At 48.4% G+C, this 20,498-nt stretch overlaps 1 protein-coding gene across 2 annotated transcripts in view; it reads right to left on the bottom strand.

Moving 5' to 3' along the window:
• The window catches only part of zfh1 (Zn finger homeodomain 1), a 211,946-nt gene extending 192,788 nt beyond the window's left edge, over positions 1–19,158 (bottom strand). For both annotated transcript variants that reach the window (XM_075692290.1, XM_075692292.1), the window contains exons 1-2: positions 18,742–19,158; positions 16,165–16,361 (exon numbers count right to left, since the gene is read on the bottom strand). The gene's annotated coding sequence lies outside the window, so the exon portion shown is untranslated. The remainder of the gene's footprint in view (positions 1–16,164; positions 16,362–18,741) is intronic.
• Between the last annotated feature and the right edge of the window lie 1,340 nt (positions 19,159–20,498).

The raw sequence follows: 20,498 nt of genomic DNA, 5'->3' as shown, positions 1-20,498 counted from the left end.
TGGACTGCCTTACCAACTAGCCCAAGCAACCACCCTTGTTTTAGACATGTTCTAAAGATACGCCAACGTACGATGAATCGCTAGCTATTAGTTATGGAATTCTTGACTCTCTGCACTAGCGTGAAACTGTAGATCAACAAAGTGGCTGAAAAACTGCAGGACTTACCTCTTATATTTATTATGCATCCATCCGGTTGGTGAGACAATCGTCATGTACAAATACATGCTCAATGCCAAGCTATTTTCTATCGCAACATTGAAAAAGCATTGTGCAAGAAATAACGCACATAAAGGAAGAATTAAGTACAGTTTAACGATGGGATCTGATGAAAGACAATGTCTTAATTAGCTACTTACCCAGAATTATATTTCGTGTGTTTAATTATTATTTATGTGGTGCGTCTGCCCTGTTCAAAGCAAAACAATCTGCCGATTATTCCTTTCCTTGAAAATTTTCCCTGGAACTTATTTCACATTCCCATGACATTTTCTCCATATTGCTTTCCCACACGGTTACGGCTCTTACAGGAAAGCAGTAGCCCTATGAGAAAGCTGCTCCTTGTATTAACATAAGCACGAATTGCTGTGTTAATTTGGCGTAAACAATAAAGTAACCGCAAAGTTTAGGTCACATTAAAGATCCAAAAGCATATTTAAAATGAGGTCAGTTTAATTTCTGCTAAGCATTCAGGAAAACATACTAACTTTGTCTGTGTGTTGGAGATGGCTACAATCTAAGATAACTGTTTATAAAAAATATAATTATAAAAGAAACAGAAGCGAGGCCCCACAACTCAAGGAGACTAGGCATATGCGTTGGCGAACGTTAGGTCAGCAACAAGTGTAATTTTCTAAAAGCTCATTTAAATCCTTGGACGACGTCGTCGGAGAGGTCGGGAAAGCCAGTGAAAGGCTTCGGCCTCGGAACATTATTTGCGCTAATGTCATGTCGACATGAGTTGAGCCTATAAACGCTTTCGCAATTTTGGACGCTACGGACCATTCTGACGGTGGCATGCGGTATTTTTCCAAGAGAAGGCCGACGAGTAGCTAAGGAAGGGCACATAAAAGTGAAAAAAAGCAAACTTGCAGAACTTCACTGGCAATTAAGGCGGCTGCTTTAACGCCAGTGAAGAATCGTCAATCGGGTGACCGATCACTGAGTAATTGCGTGCAGACCTCCAGCAGCGAAGAACATTACGAATAGTAAAGAAAAGAATGGCTATTTGAACAGTGCATCAGCTGTCACGAAGTAACTTATTGCGGCGTAGAAAGAAAAAAAAATCTGGATATATATTTCTGTCAGACACATACGCTTTCTCTTTCGCTCTCTCTCCCTCTCTCCTACACGGCACTGAGGGATGTGTATTAGGGACATACCAGTGGAGAGCTGCCTGCTGAACTCCACAAGACTTGTCTTCAACACTACGGCAAAATGTTGCAGGAGGTTTCTTGTGTTTATTAATCAGCCGCCTTTAATGTGGAAACAACACTCAGGGGAACCGAAGGAGAGTGGTTGAGTTACTACTAAGCGATATATTCAAAGCTGCACCCGACAGTTGAGAACTTTTTTGTTGAAGAATAAGCAAAAGAGAACACGAAGAATGACAGAGTAATTACGAAGAAAGCAAGCTTTGTTTGGGCTTTAATGAAAGAAAAAAGACTTTCAAGAGTCGTTATTTTATAAATAATACATCAATCTTTCAGAAATTGCAGCGTATGACAAACATCTGACATTCGCTGGCAGACCGCGACGAAGCAGGTTCATCCGAGCAACAAAACAGAAATAGCAACTGCAGAATGACGTTGGGCAATTTTTCCAGGGTAAGATAGCCTGCCCCGTAAACGCAAGAACTCGCTATCCACCTCGCCAGCTGACGCGAGTGAATTGCCCGAACGTCGCAACCATCTTCATTATTGCAAGAAGGGAGAAATGGTCAGAAAACAAGAAACAGCCGCACCGTTCGATTGCCTGCTAAAGAATCCATCCCTTAAAAGTGCACAACGAGCAAAGGGATCATCACTCCCCTCGTCTGGGGCCCTGGACTCGGGCGACTATTAATCAGTCACGCAGGCCGGCCCGTACACAACAGCGTCTCCCTCGCTATAGCTGCGCGGACACGAGGGAGAACGGATCGAGGTATACGCGCAACACTCGTTACACCCACCGAGGACCCCAGCTACACACCCTCGCCGCTTAAGCCTCTCCCGTACTTTTCTGCGCAGCCTCGATTCTCTCGCAGCAGCCGTAACAAAGGGGCCCAGCACGGCACGGAGCCCCCTTCCCGAATGAGTTTCCTCCCGCCAAATTTCTTGGCTGGCCCGAGGCGCCGTCTTGACGCTCGCGTAACTACTGGCGCAGCGTGAGTGTGGCCGCACGTGAGAGCCTTCCTTTCTCGCTTTGCACCGCGTGTTTCTGTGTTCCCGAGGCTTGTTTCGACGGAAAGAAAGGCATAATTTATCACTCGCTCGTCAATGACCTTAATTAAACTTCACGAGAGAAATGGAGGGAGCGTTACCTCCCCCACCCCCTCCTCCTGTAAAAGCCGCAAGGCGCGTGCACGCGTGGCTTTATTTGGATGTGAATTTTTTTTCACTCTCTCTCTCTCTCTCTCTGGCTCTGAAATGGTGTGTGCGCGCGGTCTCTTACGGCTGACACGTCACCCCCACAGCACCAATCTGGCGGCCAGGACCGCAGTTGCCCGCACTGACGTGAGCCGTGCGAGATAGGTCAATGCGCGCACGACTCTTGGAAGCCGCAACGCGCAGTTATCCTTGAATTCACTTTTAAAGCAAAGCTAAGGAGATATGCTTATCACTGACACGATTGTCGTTTCTCAACATGGAAATCGGTTGATTGATTCGTGGGGTTTAACAACCCCAGGCAACAATGGGACTACGAGAGGCGCCTACAGTGGAGGGCTCCGGATTCATTTTGAACACTCGGGGTTCTTTAACTTGCCCTTAAAGCAAAGTACGCGAGAGTCTTTGCATTTGGCCTCCGCCGAAGTGTGGCGAGCGCGGCCGGGACCTCGCGCTATGCAGACGAACGCCGCAGCCACTGAGCGATCATGGCGCGTAATGAGGAAATCGTTTCTCAGTGAACGAGAAAAATAAGACTTACAGTCTGCGAAAAGTTCTGCGAAGTGTTTCACTGAGCCAGTGTTTCACTTCCTAGTTATCTTCCTATACAGGGTGTTTCAGCGAACACTTCCAAATGTTTTCCTTAAGACTGATAACAGCACAATTCTAGTCCACGAACTGGTCTACTCGAAGAGGCAGACATCACTTGCACAAGAAATTGAAATGCATAATGGACTAATTACGAAAAATGCGCCAATTCTTTTTAACTGATTACTTTATGGCATATATTGCAGTTTACAAATTCTAGCGGGTGAGACTGGAAGGAATATTCAACTTGAGAAGAATTGAGTGAACGACATCATTTACGAGTTACGAGCCGTCAAACTAGCGGTAAAAATGCCCTGTCGTTGCACTTACTTTCTTAAAACGTCTTTTTATGCATTGAAGCACAAAAGTAACAGGAACGCCAATGCATTTCTCCACAAAGTTCGGGAATTTATATCTCGAAAATGTTGTCGTCTTGAGAATTCGTTCCTAATGGATCCGCCTTGCGAACTTCCCCGCTAGAATTTGTAAATTGCAATATGTGCCACAAGGTAATAAGTTACGTACTTAATTAGTGATTTCTTTGTTAATTAGTTTACTATGGATTTCAGTTTCTTGTGAAAATATAGTCCACATCTTCAAGTAAACAAGCCGATGAAATAGAATTGTGTTGTCTGCCACAGGCAATATTTAAAAAAAAATTGGAAGTGTTCGCTGTAACACCCGATATATCTTTTTGCTGCCTCATTCAGTTTCCTGGCATATGCACTTCTTTTCATGCCCGACTTCCTCCCGCAATTTCCGCCTTAATTTAATCAGTTGCACATTTTCTCAGTATTTATTTTTTTCTCATATAGTTTATTCTGAAAGCCTCTTACGCGCACATCTCGGGCACCCCCACCCTACTTTATTTCACTCCAAATACACTTACCGCACGCGGCATTTGCCTAGAGCGCTACAACAACAACACACATCCGTCTTTATATGACGAGTTAAAAAAACATACCAGGCACGCGGAAAGCATAAGTAACCTTGGCTTGTGGAAAACACCTATGTCGTAACAATACCAAGCGTGATCAGTGTCCGCTGATGTTACTCTATCGACGAAATAACGCAGAAATAAACGTGCCCCAAACTCACAGGTTTCATAAAGAGAGGCAGAGGAGCTATGATATCGGCATCCAAATAGCACATTGCTACGCTCTTCTTCTAGTCATCGGATAGTTACCGCAATGCAAGCCGAGCAGGATGGATCTTAAGCACGTAAGCGAACTTGCGTATACGATGCGCTTCTGTGTACACTATAGGAGAGGGCAGACCAGCTCAAAGTCTGTCGTGCAAACATCCAAGTGTATTATCGAGTGATATATTTACCGATAATTCTTGCGTGTAGCAAAGCAAACTTTCAAGGAAAGACGGGAAACTAAGGTCAGGGTGAGGATAGTCCGTGCCAACCACTGACACATACATCCTTGCGTCCAGTAAAACCACCGTCGAGATAAAGCAGTTGGCTGACCTCGTCCGTGGATCGTTCGCGCAGTCAGTGTGAACGCAATCTGAAACGTGGGTCCAATTATCTGCGCGAGTCGGAGGCCGTTATTGTGGTGGTTGCGGGGGAAAGGCGCAAATATATGTCCTTTGCCGAACGATACTATCCCCGGTTAGCGCAACTATATGGTCACGACCTAAGAGTTGATCCGAGGGCGTATGAATGCGTCTGGAGCGACGGCACGACGATACGATGTGCGAACTCGTAGCTGCATGTGGACACAATTGCAGGGGCGCTCGCGGCTGAACATTCAGCGAACCGCGATGGCATATCTGCACTCATGGTCCCGTGAAAAAGAAACAATCTGCAGTCTTAACAACTGCGTCACGAAAATGAGTTCCATATAGGACAGCGACCGAAGTAACCTGGGGCTGAATTCACAAAGCTTGTCGTTTGTGAGTGCTTTCTTGTCATTGGTTGGCCGCGATCACTAATGATGCGCCCAGCGTCAGTATTGGGTGGAAAATGCTCTTAGTAACAACTGTAGGTAAGAGCTTTTTGCTAACACGGAGCCTAATACTGAAGTGCACGAACGGCAGTTGATGGGACTGCTAAAAGAATCTCTAACTCTTTTTCCAATATGTACGTCATCTATAGTAATACTTAGGACAATTTCAACCTGCTGTAGACATCGCGTACTCGACACGTAGGCACGCAGGCACGCGGGCACTGTCCCTAAAGGAGGCGCCCAAGCTCAGGTATTGTATGTGTAAAACGCTTTACAAGCGCCGCGCCTCAGTAAAAACTACAATGACGCACTTTTTCTATCCATTGTCTCCAGTAATGTAGGCTTCATACGCGAGAAGTGAAAACTATAAGAAACTACAGTCTGCGGGACTGCCACTCCGCATCTTGCAGCGCAACCATCCGACCCGTAAGCCCGCGAGAGAAGGCCAACGGTGGCGGCTACAGGCGCGAGCGGACTTTTAGTGGCGTCCCCCTCCTTCCTCTCATCACACTCCCACGAACTCCTGTGCACCGCATATCCCGTCATCATCGCGATGCGACGCCCGCAGCAGCAGGCGGTGAGGCGACCGCGTCCTGTGACCTCCCCCAACAGAGATGGACGTCTCACTGGGCGGGAGAAGACCTTCCTTCGGAGGTCGGGTCCCCGTACGATAGTGGTGCCGTTAGAGCCGCACCTCACGTCTCCGGAGCCCGCCGTTTTATGAGGGCGCTAGCCGTCCGCACGTCCCGATTGCTTGCGGGAGGACGAAGCAGAGGAAGATGACACTGAATCTTGTCATCCACACCCTTTCCTCTCCACCGCTCGCCTCCGAAAGCAGTGTTACCCTGCCTTCCTCTCGTTGCCACGTACCTCCCTTTCAGCAACGCTGCTTTCGAAGCTACGCAAACGTATATTTTGCCCGGTCGCCACCCAGGCGTCGCATTCGTTTGCGACGGTGCAATTTATACAGCTCCCGAAGCAGGAAAGACCCGACCTTTTCGGCACGGCCTCTTTATGTCCGACCATACCCTCCCTGCTTCCAATTGCTGGTATAGGCGCTCGCGATGACTCCCAGACTGCCAACTGCACGTTCGACTGTTACGCACGCGAGAATGTTTTGTTGTTGTTTTTCTCTATCTCTCAGTGTGGTTGGTTATCATGCAACTCGCTTTCTTTATTTGTCTTGGTCGGCCTGAGAGAGTTCGTGGCTTAACTGTACTCTCGTTACCAAGTTTCTCTCGTGTGGTACTGACCACTTTTCATTAGGCCATCAGTGGCAACCCGTCACCAGTGGTCTTATTTCGGGGATGATGCCCTAAAGAACGTATAGCGGCGCGTTAGCGTCGCGTGTGTCTGCCAAAAATGAAAAGAGAGGTTTCCAAGTACTGCACTACCACTGTAACGATCGAAAACGGTATTAACGTTTATGCAGGCAGAGAGAGAGATGGAGGAAACGTAGGGACATCAACCTAACGTGCGTCTGGGTTCCTACCCGACGCATGGGGAAAGGGTTTAACGGACGAAAATGAAGAAATGAGAGAGAAGGAAGGATAGGGAGGGATGCATTAGCCGTTCGACGCGTACAATCGGTTGTTGAGCCCAGTCGATTTCATAAACTGAAGTAACGCTCACGCTGTTTTGCAAGCCTGCGACGCGTGGGCGCCATAGTCGAAGAATATTTGTCTCGAAGCATGGTCGGCTATGTAGCCAGTTTAACTATTGAATAAAGGAAAAATGAGACATCCACCCGTTCGTACAAATTACTACAAAGGAAACCCAAACGGGTTCCTCGAAAGAAAAGCCTCATAGATGAAGAAAAATTCGTCCTGGTTCGGGACTCGAACCCGGGACCACCGCCATTCCGGGGCAGCCACTGTACCATCTGAGCTAACCAGGCGGCTAGCAGATGGCAGCGCGAAATCGAATTTGTCAACAACACGAAGCAAAGGCAAGTGTTTGACGCAGTAGTTCTGAGGAAAACCCGCAAGGTGAAGATAAGTAATGAATAAAGGGAAAATCAGACATCAACCCGTTCGTTTCCTTTGTAGAAATTGCTACGAACGTAACGTCACGTTTGACTCATAAAAACACAACACGTGTTCGATGGAACGTTGGCCTAACATAATGACCTTGATTGCCGGTTATATATATATATATATATATATATATATATATATATATATATATATATATATATATATATATATATATATATATATATATATATATATATATATATATATATATATATGTATATATATATATATATATATATATATATATATATATATATATATATATATATATATATATATGTATATATATATAGTACAGTTATGAAACTTCATGTCCGTGTGGACTGCGTCAGTATATAGGTCGTGTGCTTATGAACATTCATTATTTCTCTTCGCCTAAGCAGTACGCTAACTGCGCTGCACTTATTCTTCACTATAACTACCAATCTGACAATACTACAATCATACAATACTGGTTGCTTGTGTAGTTACACTTACTGAGCCCGACCTCACTCGGAATTGTGTTGGATGGTTGAAGTTGCACAAAAGAATGAGGAAGCGCCAGGTAGCTTTGCTCGAGCGCAACCTGAACCAAAATGCGCCACATTAGACGACTTTGTTTCCGGTAGTCTTTCCGGTTGTTACCTCCCATTTATTTTGCACAAGTCAAGGAAACACACGGTAAATTCTACACACTGGAAGAAATTCCCTGCACAAGCGCCGGGTACGCTCCTATAAAGGGTAACTAGCAATACATGTCAGCAAGCTTTACATTTTACGATAATTTATTTGGTAACCATGGCATTGTTATTATACTTATACAGCTCGCCAATTTAGTGGCATGAACGGCTCGTTCTGCGAAGCCTCGCATCATATTCCAACGAACTGTCTTGAGCAGTGAGCATAGTAACAGCGGCCAAAATACTCGTGTACAAACGGCGGAAGTCGGACATCATGTACACGCGGAGAAACCTCGCCTCGCTAACTATACAGTCGTCCAAGTTTCCCACCACGTGCAAAAACGAGCGAGGCCTTGCGCGCAGCCGAAAGGGCCCGGTGTGACGCGTTAGGACAGCCGCTTCCGAAGGGACTGTGTACTCCCCAGTCCGAGGAAACTCGGGACGACCCGCCAGTCGACGGCGGCGCTGATTGGACGTGCATTAAACGACGAGCTGGTTGTAAACGGTCGCCGCTCGCGCGCGCGTACGCTCTAACACGACTCGGCGGCGCCACATTGCCGCCCGCGACAATCGCTTAAGTCGCGCCGCTGCGCATACGCGAGGCCCCCAGCCAGGGCTCTCTCTACCCACGAGCAAGGCTTAGGACCATTGCCTCCGCTATGTTGGCGGTGGTGGTGGTGGTCGGCCGGTCTTACTCTCAGGGATGCAGGACATTGGCGGAACCCCCGCCGAGCAAGTGCAGGGAAAAGCGAGTTGTGGTGGAGGATGCTAACAAGGAACGCAGCCGTCCTCCCCCCCCCCCCCCCCCTCCTGCATTCAAGCCGCTAGAACTGCGCTCCTTGCATACGGCTGCAGAGGCGAGCCGAGAGGCTGGGCACGCTTCCCAATTAAACTTTCTCCGACCCCCCCTCGTTCTCTATCTCCGCCCACTGCCTGAGATCCCCTTTATCAGGGGTTGAAGAAAAGGGAAGGCTTTTGTCGCTCGCCTAATAAAGTCGACAGATTTGCATGCCGGACACGTAGCGCCCTGCCTTTAAAGCTAAAGCGCACGCCACAATACCGACGGGGCTGCCCGGTGCGGGGGAACACAGAAAACAAGGCGTCTGTAAGCGCAAAACTTTGGCCGCCGGTGTTCATGCATTGGAGCGTGGAAATTTTGAAATACAAGCAAGTTGAAAAGGAAAGCGCTACATGGATTTTGTTTTGTTTGCTTCAGGGAAGAAGTAAAGCTGCCAATGGTTACGAAAAAGGAAATAAATAAAAGAGAAGTAATCGCTCGTAAGTATTTTGTACTGTAAGGGAGAGAGCTGACGAGCGAGCGAGCGAGTGAGTGAGTGAGTGAGTGAGTGAGTGAGTGAGTGAGTGAGTGAGTGAGTGAGTGAGTGAGTGAGTGAGTGAGTGAGTGAGTGAGTGAGTGAGTGAGTGAGTGAGTGAGTGAGTGAGTGAGTGAGTCGGTATTTGAGGAGCATTGTATGAAAAGAGGAAGTGAGTGGTGAATGATAGTTCTGGTACGTTGGTGAATGAATACGTGAATGCATGACCGTGTGAGCGAGTGACAGAACGACTGAATGCGTGGGTGAATGAGCGAGCGTATAGGTAAAGATTGAGCCAATAATTATGTTGTGTTTGAGTTAGTGATATATCGAGTGAGTGCGAACGAACTGCCATTCTTTTATGTGGGAAAATGGGTCAGTCAGTAGTGAATGCATAAGCGACGCAGCGGAATGAGTAGGTAAAGGAGGGAGCGAGCGTTGCATTGTGTGATTACATGGGTGAATACGATCATGAGTGCTCAAGCGATGTAACGTGCTGGTGTGTAAGTGAACGATTGAGGCCTATTATGTCACCTTATGAATGAGCCAGCCAATGCGAGAGCATGTAGTTAAATAAGTAGCTCAAGGTTCTGGTGTGAGAATGAATATGTGTGAGAAAACGACTGAATCAGGAAGCAGGGGAATTACTGAGCGCTCAGGTGTGTAGATAAATGAGTGAGGGAAGGCAAGGGTAAGTGAGCGAGTGGGCCTACGAAATAGCGAACGGGTGAGTGATCCAGTAGGAAAGTAGGTGATCGAGCGTTTCTCCGACTCCGCACTTGAACATAATGAAAACATGCGAAAACGCCGCCTGTGTTTCTGGGGAATGAGAAAGGCTTTTTGCGCATGCAATAAAGAAAGTAGAAAGCAAATTAAAAAAAAAGCAATTAGGAAGTTACAAGTTGTCTCACCAACGTATAATAGCAATGGTTCAAAGGCTTACCATCAATAAACAGATATAGTGAAGAACAAACCCGCAAGAGAAAAAAAAAAACATTTTGACTGAAGAAAAGCGACGGCGATGCCAAAGCAGAGAGAGAGAGAAATAGAGAGAGAGAGAGTACAGAGAAAGGCAGGGAGGTTAACCAGAGGTAGTTCCGGTTGGCTACCCTGCACGGGGGGATGGGTTAATGGGGATAAAAAGAGAAAGAGAGTGGAAGGGCAGATAGACTTCACTAACTTGATAAGAGGGGTCACCGTGCTACAAAAGTGAAGACGCTCGCTGTTTCTCTTTCACGTCGTGGAGGATACCATTATGAACCACAACTGGCAGCCCGGCGACGCTAGCTCGTTAAATGCTTATATTGTGTTGTTCCCATAGAATTAAACGAGCCGGGAAAATAACGTTTCTCAGTTTCGCAGGCAGCTTGCTACACTGTGTCAATCAGTGGCCAATAGAACTACGCATCGGTCCTTGCGAGATTGCATCCTGACACATGTAGTCTTCGAGTGAATGAAAAAAAGAAAACGTAAACTAGAATCAAAGCTGAGGCTATTAAGATTATTAAAGAATTTCACCAAATTGGGTCTGTCAGGAACCATCTAAAATAATGAAACGTCGTTCGTGCAGTTGATCGCCCGGGGAACAATCACTGTTAAGAACGTGCGCTCACTCGAGCCAAATGAGTACGCTGATGAAGCGAGACGAAGTGCACATCTTATTGATCCTTTGCACAAAAGCACACACACACACACAGAATGCTGTCTTGATATATTTGCTTGGAAAAACACGCAGGCTCCCGCATTAGGTCAACCAAAATGCCACAAGAAAAAAATAAATAAAACAAAATAAATGCGAAAGGAAATGGACGCCGAAAGCTCAGGCTTAGATTTGAAGGTTGTTGAAGGGACAAGAAATGCTCCTCCCGTGATGACGCAGTCGCGCACTTGAAATGGAAGCACTTCATAGTACGCTATAAAAATAATTTCGCTCCGTTCATCCGTTTGACAAGATTTTTTTTCTTCTTTGCAATAATACTAGGGGACATTGTTCTGCGACTGGGATTTGCAGGTGACCGAGAAATCACACACGGATATTCACGCGAGCGCTCTTTAGACGTGGAACTCCGAAAAAAGCCTTCGCTTGTTTCTGTTCACATCTTCCTCCATAAGCTTCGACTACAGTGCCATCATCATCTTCCCAGTCTTTCCATATATATATATATATATATATATATATATATATATATATATATATATATATATATATATATATATATATACGTTTAGTTATGTTTATATCGCTAGAGTATGTTGTTAATCTGAACTACATCGAACTGAGAAGCAATAGCTTAAAATAAAGAACTGTGATTAAGGCAAGTTATTGCAGTTACATGGTCACGACGAATTTATGGACTGTGGTGATAATACGAAAATAAAAAAAGGAGGAGTAGTAGCGGTTGCTATAACTGAAACATTTCACTAATCTGTACGAATGTAGAAGGCCTAAACTTATAATATTTGCTGCTAGGTTGCAGAAAGGGACCATAAGTATTTCAGTAAACAATCTCCTTTAGAAATGCAAATGGCTATTGACGGGAACGTGTTAACTGCCACCAAAAACAGTCATGGTGTGACAGTGACGACGTGAATAATAACGTTGAAGACAATGACGGCGCTACAAGGATGACAAGTATGAAAAGTAAGGACCTACGACAACGATGGCTGACGGCACCCATCATCGCCTATCACTGTACAACTACAGCTCTGCGAAATTAGATGCTTGCTAAGTTAGACCAAGCTTAAAAGCCGGGTATGAACCGTAGGAATTACTGACGACGCAGTTTTAGCAGGTCCGAGCGCCTGGTGGATGACGCGGCAACTGACACACGAACTACATATGAACATGGGTATTTTCCCACATACCCCAAAAGTTTATGAGGGCAGCTTGATGGCGGAATCGGCGCATGGCTTTGAGGAGGGAGTTCACGCGGTGCGCCTTTAACCGTGTCTATTTGTTTCTCTCAGTTTTCTCGTTTCCCTTTCTGTTCACTGGCAGCGCACTGTTGAAAATCACCCTAATAATTGCGCACAAACGGTGTGCTAGCTAACGGTTCACCGAATGCGAAGCACCACGCACCGGCAGGATCACAGCAAAAGTGGCGTCGACGGCAGCTTCGCAAGCAGGGGCGTGGCGCGAAGCAAACAAAGAAGCACACAGGGCGGAAGACGAACGCCGCTCGTATACCGACCGCGCGGGACGTGTGATTCAGGACAGCCGCGCGGGGACGAAAACCGTCCTCTTTTCCTCCGGCTTTTCTCGCAGACAAAAGGGGGCGCAAATTCGTCCCGGGACGGGATAACGCAGTGTGGAAGAGCAGCTCACATCGGAGCCAGAGGGAAAGAGAGAGAGAGGGGGGGGGGGGGGCGCTGCCGGGCTGCTTCTGCTGCGGCACCTTGGGTGGCTTCCTTCCTGGAGGGAGCGCGAAGCGTCCCGGTCCCGTGCGCGGCTCGCGCCATCACAGCGCTCCCCATATTCCATCGCGGAGGCGCTTCCTCCAGCGTAGCCACGCGTGCGCTCCCTTCCGTGCGCGGATCCGGAGGAGAGAGCAGCATCATCCACCGTGATTGAAAAGGCTCCGGCGGCAGCGGTGGCGACGCTCCTGAGTCAGCCTGACGCCGATCGCGCCGCGCGCGTGGGCTCTCGCACGTCGACCGGACGAAGAGAAGTGGGGATGAGAGGAAGGAGGAAAGGGGGAGCTTGTCCTTTAGAAGAGGCAGCGCAAGCCCCGTTCGTCCGCCAGACTGGGAGGGGTGCAAGTCGCTTTTAATGTTCGCCAGGCCGAAGAAAAGGTCCGGGGACGATGGCTGAGTGTACGGTTCTCGGGGCGCACGGGGCCGGTTAGGAACAGGGAGAAGCGAGAGAAGAGGTAAGTAGGGAGGGTGGGGGGACCCACGAGTAGAGACTCCGCAGCATCTTCCGATTTGTAACGTCGGGACGGTAACGGGACGTGGGGAGAAGTTTTCGCCGCGTGGGGGGTTGAAATCACTTCCCGCCGGCAGAACTCTCTCTCTCTCTCTCTTCTTTATGTTCCATTCGTTCTATCAGGCTATGACGCGCGCTGTGGGGGCCCGCTTGTTAGCCATCCATTTGCCACAGGGTTCATGACGCTGTTAAAGTGTAGGACGGAGAGTAACTTGCGAGGACGAAAACGCGAAGGGAAGCGCCGAGGCGGAGGAGGGGTGGGGGTCGTTGTACGAGGTTGGCGGGCTGCAGGCGTGCTCCTCCTCCGAGAAGGTAAAAACGAGGTGACGCCGTCATACAACAGGAGGGGGTGCCTCTTGCCCGCGCCGGGACCCACTTCAGAGGGAGCTCTAATTAATTCTGGCTGCTGGCGTCTCCAAAAGAGGGGCATAAATCGGCGCGCCGGAGGACGCCACGACAAGTGCTGGAAGGACAGGAGCGAGGGGGCAGTGCCATATTCTATGCGCGAGGTAACGAGCGCAAGCGGCGGTGCGAGTCGTCGCGACGTCACGTCAACGGCGGCGCGGGGAGAGCAAAGCGCATCGCGTGCCATAATAAAGGTCCGGAAGTCGCAGTCAACGGAAGCGGAAGCGCTGCATTTTGGGCGAGGCGCGCTACGCTTTACAGAGGGGAAAGGGGAGGGCTACACCTCTGGCAGGGGAGATGGAAGAGAGACGCCCCCGTCCGTTGCACGGTGCGGTGCGCGCGCGCGCGTTGAACACCGCGCGCGCCTGCTTTCCTCTCGCGAGTCGCCCAGAACGCGTGAATCTTCGGGGTGGTCTCACAGAAAACCTTTTGTACGTAGACCGTGGAGCGCGTTGAGAAGAGGCAGCAGCGACCGGATGAGCAACGCAGCGTCGCCACTAACCCGTGCGCGCTTCGCGTACATTCATATAACGGCGCCTGAAGCACGTGGAGACCGAGCAGCGCCTGGACAGCAACCTACTCGACGGTCTTCGTCGACCGTCGTGCCGCGCTCGTTACTTACTACCACGGTCACGCGCGTCCGGTCACGTGACGAAAACGAAGCTATTGTGCGCACACTTCTGGGGCCATCGCCGACTCGCGCCGCCATCAATGCCGCCGCTGTATGCTGCGGCCACAGCCACCACTCCCACGCCTTGCGGCGCCGACACATTTCGGTAGTCGGGCCTGATTTAGTGCACACGCGCGCGCACAGAGAAAAGCCGCGCACAGCGCGGGGGTCGAGAGATGTGGGAGTCGAGCGCGGTCTGCTGCACCGCGCACGTGCACGGCAATGGCGGCCGCCTACTACGCAGGCCCGTTCCACTTGTCATGCTTTACGAGGTGACGAGCAACGGCGTTCGCTTTGCCGGAAGCGGAGAGGATCGGTGCGCGCGCTGCGCCAGTCGAGTGCTCCCGGTGTTTGGGTTTGGAGGAGAGGAATTTGTTGAAGCCCAGTTGTTCGGCTCCCCTGCTCAACCTTTCTTTCTTAATTTTTTTTCCCTCTACATTTGCCGCATACTTGCTCAGAGATGCTTTTGCTTTCTTTCTTTATTTTGTTACATATACGAACACGTGAGTGACATCTGAATCGAATGTTGAGATGAGAATATTCATAAGCAGTCTACGCGAAAACGCTGCACGTGACCATGCGGCCAAGGGTGACTAACTTCTGGGACGTGAGACGATTTTCATCCGGATTTTTCAAGCTAAGGTAAAAGCGCACTCTTTCGCTCGTTGTCGTCTTCTTCAAGAAGAAGGGAAAAAAATGAACAGGTAAGTCAGATAACGCCATCAAGTAATCGACGCTAGCCCGACGAAATGCTTCGCCGTATAGCAGCTGATCGCTTGCAGTGTTGAAAGCATGGCAATGAACGTGACAAATATGCATAAAAGTTTGTAAGCTGCTACAAGAAACGCAAATTTCTACGGTATTGTTGTCAAATACGTGCCCAACAAGGCATTGTGTTTGTATATTTCTTCAGAAAAGAAAGTACACACGCACACAACGTTGTATTTTTCAGGTTTTCTTCGTTCATGCGGGACTCATCCTCATCAACAACTGCAGAGCTGGCAGCGATTGATATTGCTCTGAAGCACGTACAGGAGGAAATAAGCACATCGAAGGTCGTCATCCTCACAGACTCCCATGCTGCCCTTAGCGGGCTGTTGAGAAAGGACGCCAATGGCCTAATTCTACGTAGCATAATAAAGTTCGCACACAAAATTACTTCTCGTGAGGTGTCCCTCATTGCCCAGTGGATACCATCGCACGTGGGTATTGCTGGAACTGAAAAGGATGATCGCCTCGCTTCAACTTGTGCTCACAACGAGAGTGACTGCCCATAAATTTCTTGTATGATTGACAACGCCCGTGTGTTAATCCGCCGACGCCTCATAAAGCAGCCCCCAGACCAGTGCGTTGCAAACGGCGCGTTCCCTCCCCGTGTTCGTGGTCGTGGCTTGCCTCGTAATGCTAGAGCACTGTTAGCGAAATTAAGAGTTGGCTCTGTGTTGGTGCGCGAATGCTTGTATCGTCAAGGACATGTGGACAGTCCGCAGTGTACGTCCTGTAGCTCCTGTGAGAGACTTGAACAGCTTATATTGAAGTGTCCCGCATTCATCGCACAACGTGCACTCCTAATTAAGGAATATGGACTAATTGGACTCAAGTGTACGACCCTTGACGATTGCCTGTTTGCGAGAGGGAGTGCTGCTCAACGCGACCAGCCCCATAGAGCCTTGCTAACTTTCATGCAAAAAACTGATTTGGCCTCCCGTTTATAGACATTCTTTCCATGTTCCGACTTTCTTTTGTCGGTGTCTCTGTCTTTTGTTTATTTCCTATTTTCTTTCCTATTTCTTTGTTTCCTATCTTCTTCTCCTTTTCTCCTCTTTTCATTCCCTCCTCCCGAAAGAGTAGGCAGGCGTAGTGCCCCTCTTGGTGGCAGTTGTCAGCTTGCTCCCACCCTGTTTCCTTTATGTGCTCGTATGTTTCCATATCTAATAATAGCAATAATAATAATTGCGCCTGTAGACAACTGGAAGCAATGTGAGGAAGCTACCAGCGGGAAGTATCATGCAGTTGTAGCTCCACAGTACCTTGTCGTTGTGCCGCGACGTCTGGAGCGCTGGCAGCCTCTACAGGCTCCGGGTAGATGACGGCCGTGTCGCTGCGGCAGAGGTACTCGCGGATCCTGGCTTCCTCCGCGTCGGATGGAGGCTCGCCCGATCTGCGACGTTCCTGTCGAAGATCGCCGCTGTTCTCGTCGCCATTGGCGACGCCTTCGACGCGGTCTCTGCAGTGCAAAACAGCGGCACGAGCACATCAGTATGACGTAACAAGCTGCGTCTTACGCGGGCTTTCCTGAATGCCTTGGACACGTATATGACCTCTTTATCTCGGCCTTTACATTCCGTTTCCCGTGATCAAACGTAGCTATTCTATTCCCTGTATTCTGCAGCGTCCCTCGAGTTGACACTCCACAGCTGCTCGAAAAGGTGACCAGAATAGACAGTTGGTCTAGTTGGTTGATGATGACGCAGATAGTTTCATGACATGGATGGATGGATGTTATGAGCGTCCCCTTTGGAATGGGGCGGTGGGTTGCGCCACCAGGCTCTTGCTAGTATACTGCCTAATGTCCTACCTAAGTTAAACAATAAAAAAAAAGAACACTATGAACTCCCACACCCAAATTTTCTGATCCCCTATTGCTAACTTTGCTTTTGTAGGTCTCCGTTTTTTTGTCGTTTCCCTACTTTTCGTCCACCAATCCTCCAATCACCTCTTACTAATGCCTATTGCGGACATGTTTACTTTTTCACTGCTCCCGCTGAACTAAAGGGCTCCAAGGAGGCCAGTGGTGCCTAAATCGTCCGCTGGGTAGACGTCTTCACATTCTAATAAAACATGCTCCATAGTTTCCCTAGCTTTATCGCAGCAAGCACATGTTTCTTGTTCCTTCTTATATCTCGCTTTATAGGTGCGTGTTCTAAGGCATCCTGATCTCGCTTCGAAAAGTAATGAGTTTCCCTTTCAGTTATCATAAATGGTTTCTTTCCTGATTTCGTTTTTCCTCTTAAGTAGTTGCTCAGGCCGGTTCAGGTTCACGACATTCAATGTACGGTAGCGCCACCTCTGGACTGAGGCAGTCACTGCTCTCGAGTCACATCCCACGGCGGTACCGGAATCAAAATTTTCCAAACGAGTGATCTCGGTGTCTGTTTGAATGCACTGCAGTGAGGGTGAGTTTCTCGATCACCAAGGAGTGGTACTTAAAAAAAATTCATTACTTCAAGTTTTTTTTCTTCTTTAACTTCATGGTTTCACGTCAAGCTACTGCAATGTGTTTCAAAGTGTGGTCGCTTGGCCTTCTTGGTGATCCATGACCAGAAGTAAACGTAGTGCGTCACGGGGAAGAGGTGGAACGAAGGACCGCCAGGACACAGCGCCAAGCGTGTCCCATCACGTCGTCGTTCGTACGGAACTCGTAATGCTAACTTCTTCTTCAAGTATCTACTACGCCAGTTAGACTCGATATGCCCCAATCTAAGTGACTAATTTCAATTACGGCCATCGCTTTACAAGGCAGGTAAAAGCCTGTGGAGCGCGAGGACACGATAGAAGCCAGCGAGAGACGATAGAAGCCAATAGAGACGATGGCACTGATTTTTTTAAATTCTCGGTCGCTGCTACGGATTACCGATCCTAGCCTGGCGCGTCATCGCTCCAAGCTAGCGTTGGCAGTTCTCATTGCCTTGGACCGCTAACCACTCGACAAGACTGTGGTGAGTGCCTTTCATGCCAAACGGTACATATATGTTTGCGCTGTCCATGCACTTGTCCATGTCTCTTAGTGCCACAATATATTGTGGCACTAAGAGACATGCACAAGCGCAACTAGTGGACGTAAAACGACACAGACGAGATGAAGCGCCGACTAACAAGTGTTTATTCTTGCAATATTGATATTTTTTTTTTCATTTTCCCCCTTTTGTGACATATATCGCGTATTTATCCGTACAGGTATGAGCTATCCCCCACTTTTAACGTATCACCATGAATGAAGCATCAACAACCAGCCTCATATGTAGCTTTGCTAGTGGGCAGTTCTGATTACACTGCCGCTAAAAGCTAACGACAGCTACAACCTTCAAAAGCTGACCATGATAGAAGATTATTGATGATGATTCCTGATGGCATGCCTTTTGAAAGGGACCTGCGACAAATAGTCGCCTCGTATGTTTGAGCTAATCGAGTGTTACTATATCTATTGTAATCTAACATTCCGTCTACCTCTACTTCTTATTTCCTTCGCTTCATTAAAACCTCCATCTGTATGCTTAAAAATTGGTTACGCCTGCAACTTTACAGTCTCCTCCTCATCATTCATCTCAACACTTTTGCTTCCTTGCCTCCTTGCCCACTGCAGACTAGCAGGCTAGAGCACACCAGCACAAGTCGACCTCTCGTTCTGTAAATAAAATATATCGATATATCGCTTATGCCTGTAACGACCCCGTCGCCATCTCGACCCTGATTGTTTACTATATATATATATATGGTGAATGTCTCTCGCTGGCCAGTTAACGCTCCCAAAGATTTGAACTCCAGCTCCTTAGTGAAGTGGAAGTTCCTTACTGTCCTGGCTGCGGAAGCCTCTAGGCGGACCTTACCTCCACGCACTGCCACCACACGGAGCCTCGACGTGATGTCCGGTGGCGACCAGGTCGCTGGAAGGACGTGGGCTGGCCGGTTGCACGGAGGGGCACGAAATGACTCGGACGAGGCGCGGCGGGTGCGGCGAGGTCGGCGGCGACGGGCTGGGCGGTGTCGGGGCGTCCTCGTCGATCTGCAGCGGGGGCGCATCGTCGTCCAGGTTGGGCGACGAAGGGGGGGACTCGGGCACCACCGACGCCTGCACCGTGACGGGCCGCAGAAGCTTCACGTGGCCGCTCAGAGCTCTGTGCGCCGCCGCCGAGGAGGAGGAGTCGTGGTCGGCGGTGGCCGAAGAGGAGGGAGGCAGTCCGCCGTCTCCGTGGGCGGCTGGCGGCGGGCAGTCGGCCGAGGCGGCCGCCGAGGCATCCACCTGATCGGCGTCCTCGGCCATGCCGTCCGGCTCCACTGCGCAGAAAAAAAAAAAAAATATATGGGTGTGTGTGCTTAGGAAGACGCCAGGGAGAGGCAGTGAAATCACTGCAGAAGGATCGACATTTGGGCAAGTTGGTGCTGGTTGAACATCTTGAAGGGGCCGCGCAATATGACGAAGACAGAAGACAGACAGAACACACGCGCTGTCCGGTGTGTTCCTGCCTTCCGTCTTCGTCATATTGCGCTGCCCCTTCAAGATGCTCAACAGTGAAATCAGTTTAGACCGATAGAACAGTGTGTGGACGACAAACTCTACTCTGTCTCCGAATTCGTTTGCAGCACTGTGCAAGCTGAAGGTATCCCCACAGTCAATAGAAAGGCCTGTTGTATCCTCTTTCTTTATTAAACTTCCTTTGAAAAACTGTTTAAAAACATATTTTCTAAACCTGCTTGGGCAGCACTGCGTAAATGAATGAATGAATGAATGAATGAATGAATGAATTAATTAATTAATAAGTGAAGGTGGTTGACCAGCGAAGCTGTTTAGCACACGACACGGAGGTGACACATATTTTTTAACGAAGGTAAGAGCTGATTTATTGTCTTGATCGGTGGTCATTATTTCACTCGCACCTGCAATCACATTCCTCGATAATGTTGAATCGATGCGCGTACGCCGCTGGGTGGTCGCCTGGGCCGGATCCGCGTGGCATCGCAACGGATATGTCTGCAACACGGAACGCGCAAACCGCTTCCTTTCCGGTATGCCGACACATCCACATGGGAATCGCCGACGACAAGAGAGGTGGTGTTATCGCCGCTCATTCACGCAAAGTGGGTAGCCATGAACCTTATGGGTCTATGAGTCATTGCATTTCTTGCTTGCTTACGGGAGGATGATAAATAAATAAATAAATAAATAAATAAATAAATAAATAAATAAATAAATAAATAAATAAATACATACATACATACATACATACATACATACATAAATAAATAAATAAATAAATAAATAAATAAATAAATAAATAAATAAATAAATAAATAAATAAAACCCTCAAAAACGATACCTCCAACGAGCGTTCAAGCAATCTAAATTATTTACTATAATAACTGCGCAATACTTTTCTGTGAGCAACGTTTGCTCGCACTCCCGAGGGCCCAATCTCAGCTGTACTACAGCCGCCCACGAATTCCGAGGAAGATAGACGGCAGGACTGCGAAACCGCGCAGCGTAGTTCGTTCGTAAAGCACCGTGTCGCGAAATACGGAGGATACGTGTTCGGCTCCCAAAGGTAAAAAGTTATGTTTATTCATATTTATTTTTTTACGAGCAATA

Source organism: Dermacentor variabilis, chromosome 5 (genome assembly GCF_050947875.1).
Source record: "Dermacentor variabilis isolate Ectoservices chromosome 5, ASM5094787v1, whole genome shotgun sequence".
Classification (NCBI taxonomy): domain Eukaryota; kingdom Metazoa; phylum Arthropoda; class Arachnida; order Ixodida; family Ixodidae; genus Dermacentor; species Dermacentor variabilis.
This window is presented reverse-complemented; position numbering and strand designations above follow the sequence as displayed.